Raw genomic sequence first — 11,719 nt, 5'->3', positions numbered from 1 at the left:
CGCCTCCCGCCGCCGCCGACGTCGCCAGCCGCCGCCCGGGGCCGCGCCTCCCGAGGATCTGCCTCGCCGGCCTCCTCTCCCTCATCCGGGACGCCGCGCCGCCCTCTTCTCTCCCGTCGCCGGCAAGACCCGACGAGCTCGGGCCAGATCCGATCCAGAAAATCGCGTGCGTTGACTTTCCCGTGCCCGAAATATTTCCAAGTCCTTTTGATTTTACAGCATGTGCTCTTGTTCAACAGTGCATAACTCTTTGCATGTAACTCCGTTTCGTGCGTGTAATATGTCAAATTGTTCGTCTTGTGATGCTCTTTATTTTGTTCAATTGCACCATGTTCATTAGAGGCCATCTTGATGCCCAAATCTCTGTTGCAAGAGTGCTAGTTGCTGTTATCTGCTGGTTCTTAACAGAACTTGGGGATTTGCCATTTTTGTATCATTTAATCTGTGCATCTTATGGGCATGAGCTTTACATGTGTTTTGTTATATGCCATGCCATATTTCTAGTGGTGTATGCCATGTATTTTTTTGATCTCTGTGGTGACTATCACAAGCATGCAAACTAGGCTCCGTAATGTTTCTGATTTCAGGGACTTTGATTTCTCTGTCTGTCTGCTGTTATTTTGTTGCCATGTAAACTTGATGCTACAGAGAGATCCATGCATATTTTGGAGATGTTCAGTAAGGATGTTTTGTAGATATTGTTGTAATTGATCCATTACTGCACTTGTTTGCAATTATGGGGTGCCATAGCATGACTCAATCTGGCTCTACTTTTGCTATAAAATATTTCTGGCAGATTGTTTACGTGTCATTCAATTTTGCCAAGCTTATTGTAGTTGATCCATACATGCTATGCTTTTGTTCTTGCCATGGATACCTTCATAAACATGCCATATTGCTGTAGGTATGCTAGTTTTGTTATGAATTGCTTTGTGGTGAGTGCTTCAAGCTCACAAACATGCCTTCATATTATTGTTTCTGCCATGCTCTGTTTTCTGCTAAGTCTGAAACCTGATAACGGAACTTGCTATGTTTACAAGGTTGCCATCATATCTTCTGTTCCTTTTTAGCTTATGGTCAGTAAGGGACTTTTGTCATATGCATTTAGTAGAACACTTACATGCCTTGTGTTGCCATGTTAAGTTCCTGTAGCATGTTGATTTCATGCTCTGAACATTGCTACCTGATACTGTTTCAGTCATGTCCAGTAATTTCACCAAGTCTGTGAACCTGTTTTCTTTTGCACTTTTGCCATGCTTGTTTGAGCTTGTTATGTTGTGAAATAGCCATAGCTCAGTGTTCATCTTTTGTCAAGCTTCTCTTGTAGTTTACTGTCATATGCTTTGTTGCTATGTTGGAGTACTGTAGCATTGTTGTTTGTTGCATTTTAAGTGCTACCATGCTGTTAATCGCAGATTCGTGTCATTCTTGTTTTGCTTGCCATTTGCAAACCGTGCATCCGTTTCCGGTGATCTTTATATCGATTTCGACCGAAATCATCTCATCTTTCCAGTGGCATGCTTGGTTTGCCAAGTTACTGCCTTGTTCATCATTTTCCTTCCGGAGCACGCATATGCATCGCATATCATATCTCGCATATCATACATGTTTTGCATCATGTTGCTTGTGCATTTTTCGTGATTGATTGTGGTTCCGTTGCTTGTGTTCTTGTCTTGGGTAGAGCCGGGAGGCGAGTTCGTGAACGAGGAACCTGTTGAGTACGCTTACGAGGATCAAGCTTTCGACAACTCTGAGAACCTTGCAGGCAAGAGGACCACCCCTCGAAATCACTTCTATCTTTGCTTTGCTAGTTGTTCGCTCTATTGCCATGCCGCGTTACCTATCACTTGCTATATCATGTCTCCCATATTGCCATGTCAGCCCCTAACCATCCTTTCCTAGCAAATCGTTGTTTGGCTAAGTTACCGCTTTTGCTCAGCCCTTCTTATAGCGTTGCTAGTTGCAGGTGAAGTTGAAGTTTGTTCCATGTCGGAACATGGATATGTTGGGATATCACAATATCTCTTATTTAATTAATGCATCTATATATATTTGGTAAAGGGTGGAAGGCTCGGCCTTATGCCTGGTGTTTTGTTCCACTCTTGCCGCCCTAGTTTCCGTCATACCGGGATTATGTTCCTTGAGTTTGCGTTCCTTACGTGGTTGGGTGATTTATGGGACCCCCTTGATAGTTCGCCTTGAATAAAACTCCTCCAGCAAGGCCCAACCTTGGTTTTACCATTTGCCACCTAAGCCTTTTCCCCCCGGGTTTTCTAGAGCCCGAGGGTCATCTTTATTTTAAACCCCCGGGCCAGTGCTCCTCTGAGTATTGGTCCAACCTGTCAGTCGCCGGTGGCCACCAGGGGCAACTCTGGTCTGGCCTATCGGAAGCTTGGACAGTCCGGTGTGCCCTGAGAACGAGATATGTGCAGCTCCTATCGGGATTTGTCGGCACATTCGGGTGGCTTTGCTGGTCTTGTTTTACCATTGTCGAAATGTCTTGTAAACCGGGATTCCGAGACTGATCGGGTCTTTCCGGGAGAAGGTTTATCCTTCGTTGACCGTGAGAGCTTATGATGGGCTAAGTTGGGACACCCCTGCAGGGTATTATCTTTCGAAAGCCGTGCCCGCGGTTATGAGGCACATGGGAATTTGTTAATGTCCGGTTGTAGAGAACTTGTCACTTGACCCAGTTAAAATACATCAACCGTGTGAGTAGCCGTGATGGTCTCTTCTTGGCGGAGTCCGGGAAGCGAACACGGTTTGAGTTATGCATGACGTAAGTAGGAGTTCAGGATCACTTCTTGGTCATTGCTAGATGACGACCGTTCCGTTGCTTCTCTTCTCGCTCTCTTTTGCGTATGTTAGCCACCAGATATGCTTATTGCTACTGCAGCTCCACCTCATTACACCATCCTTTCCTATAAGCTTAAATAGTCTTGATCTCGCGGGTGTGAGATTGCTGAGTCCTCGTGACTCACAGATTCTACCAAAACAGTTGCAGGTGCCGACGATGCCAGTGCAGATGATGGGATCGACCTCAAGTGGGAGTTCGACGAGGAACGTGGTCGTTACTATGTGTCTTTTCCTGATGATTAGTAGTGGAGCCCAGTTGGGACGATCGGGGACCTAGCATTTGGGGTTGTCTTATTTTCATCTGGATTTTGACCGTAGTCGGTCTATATGTTTGTATTTTGGATGATGTATGAATTATAATTATGTATTGTGTGAAGTGGCGATTGTAAGCCAACTCTTTATCCCATTCTTGTTCATTACATGGGATTGTGTGAAGATGACCCTTCTTGCGACAAAACCACTATGTGGTTATGCCTCTAAGTCGTGCCCCGACACGTGGGAGATATAGCTGCATCGTGGGCGTTACAAGTTGGTAATCAGAGCCATCCCCGACTTAGGAGCCTGTCGTGGAATTGTCACGGCAGATGTCCTCAAGCTAGGACTTAGTCGTGGAGCCATCGCCGCTAGGAAGCTTGAAGGGGTTAAACGGGACAAGGAACACGAGGGTTTATACTGGTTCGGCCCCTTACGGTGAAGGTAAAAGCCTACGTCCAGTTGAGGTGGTATTGATTAGGGTTTCGATGACCAGGGAGCTTAACTGCTATGCCTGACTCTCGACGAGATCTTTCCTGCCCCTAAACCGCTGCCGGGTCGTCCCTTTATATAGAGAGGTTGACGCCCAGCAGCTCTCAGAGTCCCGGCCGGCTCATAAGAGTGTCCGGCTCGGACTCTCAACTATTCTTGCCTTACACTACAAGTTCTACCATAATGATGGTTGTAACTACGGGCCTTAAGCCATATCCGGGTCTTAAGCCCATCTTTGGCCCACGTCTTCAAGCTTGGCGCCGGGCTTCAGGTGATGACCATTATGAGTAACCCGGCCCCGCTGGCGGGTGACTCTAGGGTTTATATCCTCAACATTAGGCCCCAGATTGACATGGGCCGGCTCATGTCAATCTTCAATTCTTTCGACAGAAAAATCTCCGACTTACAATTGTGTGAAGGCCATAACCCGGCGTGACGTCATCCTCTGGATTTCGGGTAATCCGCCGTGACGTCATCTTCCATTAAGTCCATTTTTTACTCCGCCATATCCGCAATGGATCTTTATCTTTACTGTCATCCCGAGAATCGAGGCGTTTTATGGTGAGATAACCGCGCCGTGGCCTCCTCGTTTCTCGCGCCCACTTATGAGTCTGGCCTTATAAATAGCCCGGCCCGTTGAGCCTCCAGCAGCTCGTCTTCCTCCTCGCGCCACTGCTCCTTCGCTCGAGCTCTGTTGCTGTCGCCGCCGCGGGTCTCCTCCTCCTCACCAACTCCGGCCGCTGCATCAACCTGTTGTGTCCAGAGAGAACGGCGGCGACCTCCGCGACTCACCAGCACCTGTAAGTCCTGGCTGCCCCGTAGAACAGATCTGCGGTAGGGTTCGTCCTGTTCTTCCGTGTTCTTCGCCGTCGCCCACGAGCTCTTGGTAGTTTTTATTTTTACTGCCCTTCTTGATCTTAGACCTGTATAGACCTGCCGCAGTAGCTGTTTGGCACCCATTTCAAATGCAAATATCTCTCTCTTTACTGCATAGAATCCCTGTTTGAGCCTGCGAACTTCTCCTGCGTCTGCTTTAGGTCTAGGAATTTTTCCCTTTAGTCGACCATTTTGATCCGAAATTTTCACTGCGATCTGTGAAACTTGTTTTCACCATACTTAGTAAAAAAAACTGCTTCTGCTAAGCTATGGCGGCTTACATTTCCGGCTCAAAGAAACCACGCGCCGTGAAATTTCCGGCTTATGATGAAATAATAAACAATTGAATCACTCTCATCACCTCCAGCGGCTTAGATAATTCAATGCAATTAGATATATGTCATTAGGCCCCTCCATAAGCCGCCACTTTAACACTGAACTGTAAATTTCCTCCGGCTTATAATTAAACCGGATGTTTCCTTTCATCATAGGCTTCCGACTTTCACCATGCCTCCCAAAGCTCCCAAAGCACCCATCACATGCAATTGGATGAGGTCCAACGTCACCGACGAGACCTTAGCGGACTTTGTAAAGTCGGGTTACCTGCCCAAGAAGGACGTCATGTCCTACCGTGCCCCTGACCCATCAGAGGAGAGACCACAGCCAAGGGACGGGGAGGTGGTAGTTTTTGCGGATCATATGAGCCAGGGCTTCGCACCGCCCGGCTCAAAGTTCTTCAGAGATGTGCTGAATTTCTTCGACCTGCGGCCTCAAGACATAGGACCCAACTCGGTGTCAAATATATGCAATTTCCAAGTGTTCTGTGAGGTCTACCTTGGAGAAGAACCTAGCCTGCTGCTCTTCAGAGAGCTCTTCTACCTGAACCGTCAAAACGAGTGCGCCAATGGGCCAAGCTTGGAACTTGGTGGCATCTCCATCCAGCGACGGAGGGACTGCCTTTTCCCTTACGCCGAGCCGCCAAGCCACCCAAAAGACTGGAACCAGACGTGGTTCTATTGCCAAGACACGTCGCCGGCTGATGAGAGCCCGCTACCCGGCTTTCGCCCCTCGCGTCTGGAACCAACACACCCTCTGTCAGACAAGCTAACTCAAGCGGAGCGCCAACCTCTGCTCCCCACCATTAACAAGATCAAGGCTCTCCTGGGCAATGGTCTCAACGGAATTGACCTGGTCCGGGTCTGGATCTCGTGGTGGGTGATCCCCTTGAGCCGCCGCCCCGGCTTAATGTGCGAGTACACAGGCCAGAAAGATGACCCCCTACGACACAGCCGCAACGATCTTCCTGAAGACGTTGCTGAGGACATGACCAAGGCTCTTTTGAACGATAGCTTGGCAGACTGCGGAAGGACCGGGTTAAGCCCCTTCTGCAAGACCAACCCAGCCCCAGCGGTAAGCCGCTGATCTGAACATCTTATTTTCTTCTGTAGATAGCTTTCATCTGAACTTTAAGAAATCGTCATTGTACTTTTCAGGCTGATGACAAATTCTGGAAGGTCAAATATGACCATGAAGCAGCCAAGAAGGCCAGGAAGGCTAAGAAAGCTGCCAAGAGAGCCGCTCCCCGCAAGAAGGGAAGCAGGCCTACTGCTTCAGAGCTGCTGCAACTAAGCGACAGCTCCGAGTCAGAGGTAACCCCTGAACCTGTAAGCTTTTGTTGTGTTTGTTGTTTATCTCTGTCCGCCTTATCAATACTGTTCATCAACAGGATGACACCGGAGCCAGTAACCCAGTGGTTGACGAGGTAATGACACTTTCCTCCAACTCGGAGCCCTTGCCAAGGCTGAAAGTCCGAAGGGTAACCCGGAAAGTAAGATTTTCACATCCTTTAGCTTATCAAGATCCTCAATTTCTTTTGAAGCAACAGATTCATGAGAGCCGGCGGCACACCCGGACCAACAAGGACGCCAACCTCTCTTCCGGCTTACCTGATGCGTCGAGGAAACGCCGGACCGAGGTGATCTCAAACTTGTACCCTTTTCATCCTTTGGCAGGTGTTATACGTCAACCGCTCAACTCTTCTGACTCAAATTATCAGGAAACTTCCCCCTCTTCTGGCGACTCTATGCAGTCGAACCTGCCGGCTTTCAAGACCGTGCCCGGGTAATGATGATCATCTCATGTTGTACTTGTCTTTACTTACACTTTTGTGCTTTAACCTTTTTGTCTTTTCAGTGCCCAGGCAAAACTCAGCAAAAGGGCGAAGAAGAACAAGCCGGTGGAAGAGCCGGACTTGCCTGAACCGGAGGCAGCCGCTCAAGAACCGCCAGCTGCCTCTGCTCCGGAAGCCACTGCTCCAACCGGCAAGCCAATAGCAGAAGCTTCTGCTAACCCGGAGGCCTCCAGCTCGGCTCAGCCGGCAGATGACCCGGATGTGGTAATCACCCGGACGAAATTTGTTGAGCCGGGGAGACCTACTGCGCTGGCCAAGTGCTCCGCTAAGGAGGAGTTGTTAGGGCGCCACCGGGCCAATCTGGACCTCACCGACTATGCCAATCTGAGCATCGGAGAGATCATCTCCGGCTATGTCAGCCAGGTGCACAAGAGCCGGGACATAGAGATCGCCATGGTGAATCAGATTCAGCAGAAGTCTGAGGTACTACTCTTCTTGCTTACTGCATAGTTATCTTGTCATCCTTACCATACTCTAGCCCCCAAGTCTGCTACGTATGATAGAATATGTTGTAGACTTATCTTCCGGCTTACTCGCATGAACCGGTAATTTGTAGATAGAAATGTTCGACATGCATTAGCCCCCAAGTGCCAAGTGTCTTTGCTTGGAAAGTGCTTGAGACTTTTAAAATTGTATAATAACTGTTCATACTATAACCCGGAAATTATGCAGGCTGCTGGCAAGAAGTTTGAAACTGACATCTCCGATTTGAAGACCCGCCTGAGGACGCAAGAAACCGAGACCCGGAAGGCCAACGCCAAATTTGTGTCCAGTATTGCTGCTCAAGAAAAGTTGAAAAAGGACTTTGAAGCTGAGCGGAGAACTTGGGCCGAAGAGAAGGCTACTCTAATGAGCCGGGCCGAACAGGCGGAGAAGGCTCTGACGGAGAAAACCGCCGAACTCTCCGGCTTAAAGCGCCACGTGTCACAGATGGTCGCCGCCATCTTCGGTAAGTATCCCACCGGCTTTCATCAAGTTTATAATCTTTATGTCTCGTAACTCCCATCATTGCCAGCGGCTTACCCTACTCTGCTAAACAGGTCCAAGAAGCGCCAACCTCAACCAAAGCATGCTGACCAAGTTGAAGGCCGTGTACACCCTGGTGGAGCAACTCTACACCGGGTCACAGCGCGCCTTGGCCGTGGTGGCCTTATCCAATGAGGTGCTGACTCACCTGGCGGAAGTGCTTCGCCGGCTTGCCGTTCTTCCTCAGCGGGTCCAAGAGCTGCGACGGGCTTCTGCAAGAGCCGGAGCCATAGCTGCTCTGAGCCGGGCCAAGGCGTTCCTTCCAGAACTAGACCCGGTGGACATTGCCCTTGGCTACCCCAGCTTGAAGGAAGACGGCACCCCCTTCGACCAAAGGGACTTTGCAGCCTGCGTGAAGATCGTACGCCCGGTGGCCACTCTGATAGGAAGCGACACGGATCTGACCAAGTATCAGCCGGGTTACGATGCAGAGAATCAGAGGATCCCCACCCCGCGTTATGAAGCCATCAGCTTAGTCCCGCCGACTCGTAAGCACACCTTTGCCCCGGAGATTGACCCGGCCGGGTTAATTGACGAGGAAGCTCAATTTGAAGCTCTGAGCGGCATTGACTGGAAATCGTCAACTTTCCAGGTCTTGGGAACAGCCGGAGGAGCGGAGAGGGATGAGCCGGAAGCTTCAACCCAGCAAGCATCGTAACTCTGCAGGCGGCTTATTTAGACAATGCTTCACCCTTTTGGACTCGATGAGTCTTGTAACAGAATAGGACCAACATTTTAACTTTGTCGTGCCATCGTGCATGCGCTGAATGCTTAATTCCATTGAAGTTTCCTTATATTCCTCCAGGTCATAAATGATCCTTCATGTTCCTTAAGCTCAAAGAGTTGTCTTTAACTATCCTGCATAGAAGAATAAACCACAAGTCTCTAGGCGGCTTACCGCACTGAGAATCATAGTCTTGTACATATAACCCGGAATATGAATCACAAAAGACTGGTCCTCAATTATGTCTTTGATATAACCGTAACAACACACTTACCGGCCTTCAAGTACCTTTCCGGTTTATATAACCCGGGTAATAAGGTTGGCACCTCAATTCCGGTTGACCAGTCTTAATAACACCGATCGTATTCGACTAGTACTGTAAATCAAAGTTAAGCCGGCAAAGTGATACCCGCCGTGCGCATTATTGAAATAATCAGAAGAACTTTTTGTAACTCAGAAAAGCTTAGGGGCTTCCGGTTTGAATACGACCAGAGACCCGTCCCAAAGGGGTTATGCTAAGATTCGAATACAATCATATAGCCCCCAGTGGGTGTGGCGATGCCAATCAAGAGGGTTCCGACAGCTATGTTCTCTTTGGTTCGTATACGACCCATGTTTGAACAGGAAGCCCCCAAATGACTTCAGGAGTTGTTTAACGACGCTGATTCGAATACGATCCATGTCGGTTCCCAAAGGGGTTAAACTATGATTCAAATATGATCAAAGAAAACTCCCCAATGAGCTCGGCACTTTGCCAATCAAATGGGTATCGACAGCTATGTTCTCTTTGGTTCGAATACGACCTATGTTTGAACAAGAAGCCCCCAAGTGACTATGTTGTGTATGGCTAGATTCGAATACGATCATAAGCCGGATCCTCCTTCAAGTTATCATGTGATCTTGTACTGAAAAACAACACGTTCACCTTTGGAGGAGAAAAAAGGACAGAGGTCCTGCTTTATTGCTTATCATAATATATACATGGCTTAGAGAAATATGTACATTATGAGAGCCGGTGGCTCAAGTGTAATAAGGCTGAAGCTGAGCTATGTTCCACGGTCGACGGGTCTCTTCCTCCGACTTACGTGAATCTTTGTGCTCCCGAATGTCAATGAGGTAATATGACCCGTTATGCAAATTCTTGCTGACCATAAAGGGCCCTTCCCAAGGTGGGGATAGCTTGTGCACATCTGTTTGATCTTGGATGAGCCGGAGCACCAGATCGCCTTCCTGGAAGACCCGGGATTTAACCCGGCGACTATGATAACGGCGCAGGTCTTGTTGGTAAATCGCTGAGCGAGCTGCTGCCACATCACGCTGTTCGTCCAACAAATCAAGAGCATCTTGGCGCGCCTGTTCATTATCCACCTCCACATAAGCCGCCACTCGAGGCGAGTCGACGGATGTCACTGGGGAGAACTGCTTCCGCTCCATAAACCATGAAGAAAGGCGTGAAACCTGTGGACCTGTTAGGAGTAGTGTTGATGCTCCACAACACGGAGGGTAACTCCTCCGCCCAACAACCCGGCGTCCGTTGTAAAGGGACCAAAAGCCGGGGTTTGATGCCTTTCAGAATCTCCTGATTAGCCCTCTCAGCTTGACCATTGGATTGAGGATGAGCCACTGATGAAACATCAAGTCTAATGTGCTCTCGTTGACAAAACTCCTCCATGGTGCCTTTGGATAGATTGGTACCATTGTCAGTTATAATGCTGTGTGGGAAGCCAAAACGAAAGATCACCTTTTTCATAAACTGAACTGCCGTGGCGGCATCACACTTGCTAACTGGCTCCGCTTCAACCCACTTGGTAAATTTGTCAACTGCCACCAAGAGGTGGGTCTTCTTATCCTTGGACCTTTTAAAAGGCCCAACCATATCAAGCCCCCAGACCGCAAAGGGCCAAGTAACTGGTATCATCCTCAGCTCCTGAGCCGGCACATGAGCCCGTCGTGAGAACCTTTGGCAACCATCACATTTACTGACCAAGTCCTCTGCATCAGCATGAGCCGTCAGCCAATAAAAACCATGACGAAAAGCCTTGGCCACAAGAGACTTTGAGCCGGCATGATGGCCACAATCCCCTTCATGAATTTCACGCAAGATCTCTTGGCCTTCCTCAGGGGAGACACAACGCTGGAACGCTCCCGTAACACTGCGGCGATGCAGTTCACCATTGATAACAATCATTGACTTAGACCGCCGGGTTATTTGTCTGGCCAAAGTTTCATCCTCAGGCAAATCTCCACGGGTCATGTAAGCCAGATAGGGCACTGTCCAGTCCGGGATGATGTGAAGAACCGCCACCAATTGTGCCTCCGGGTCAGGGACAACCAAGTCTTCCTCTGTAGGCAACTTAACGGAAGGGTTAAGCAAGACATCCAGGAAAGTATTAGGCGGCACCGGTTTTCGCTGAGAGCCCAGCCGGCTTAAAGCATCAGCCGCCTCGTTCTTCCTGCGATCGATGTGCTCTACTTGGTAACCCTGAAAGTGTCCAGCAATGGCATCAACTTCACGGCGATAAGCCACCATAAGAGGGTCCTTGGAATCCCACTTGCCTGAGACTTGTTGAGCCACTAAGTCCGAGTCGCCGAAGCATCTTACCCGGCTCAAGCTCATCTCCCTAGCCATCCGAAGACCATGGAGCAAGGCCTCGTACTCAGCCGCATTGTTAGTGCAAGAAAACATCAACCGTAGCACGTAATGGAACTTGTCACCTTTAGGGGAAGTCAATACAACTCCAGCCCCCGAGCCCTCCAATTGCCTGGATCCATCGAAGTGAATAGTCCAATATGTGTTATCCGGCTTCAGTTCGGGCACTTGCAGCTCTGTCCAATCATTGATGAAATCCACCAAGGCCTGAGATTTAACAGCAGTGCGTGGCACATACTTCAGACCATGAGGTCCGAGCTCTATAGCCCACTTAGCCACTCTCCCTGTGGCCTCTCTGTTTTGAATGATATCTCCAAGGGGGGCAGAACTGACCACAGTGATGGGGTGACCCTGAAAATAATGCTTAAGCTTCCGGCTTGCCATGAACACACCATAAACAAGCTTCTGCCAATGCGGATACCGCTGCTTGGACTCAATGAGTACTTCGCTGACATAATAAACCGGCCGCTGAACCGGATGCTCCTTACCCTCTTCCTTGCGCTCCACCACCACGGCCACACTGACGGCTCGTGTGTTAGCAGCCACATACAGTAATAAAGGCTCCTTGTCAACCGGAGCAGCAAGGACTGGGGGCTCGTCCAGCTGCCTTTTCAAATCCTCAAAAGCAGTATTAGCTGCATCATTCCAGACA

The sequence above is a fragment of the Triticum aestivum genome, chromosome 4D (genome assembly GCF_018294505.1).
Source record: "Triticum aestivum cultivar Chinese Spring chromosome 4D, IWGSC CS RefSeq v2.1, whole genome shotgun sequence".
NCBI classification, from domain to species: domain Eukaryota; kingdom Viridiplantae; phylum Streptophyta; class Magnoliopsida; order Poales; family Poaceae; genus Triticum; species Triticum aestivum.
The sequence above is the reverse complement of the archived record's forward strand: the minus strand, read 5'-3'. Positions refer to the sequence as shown.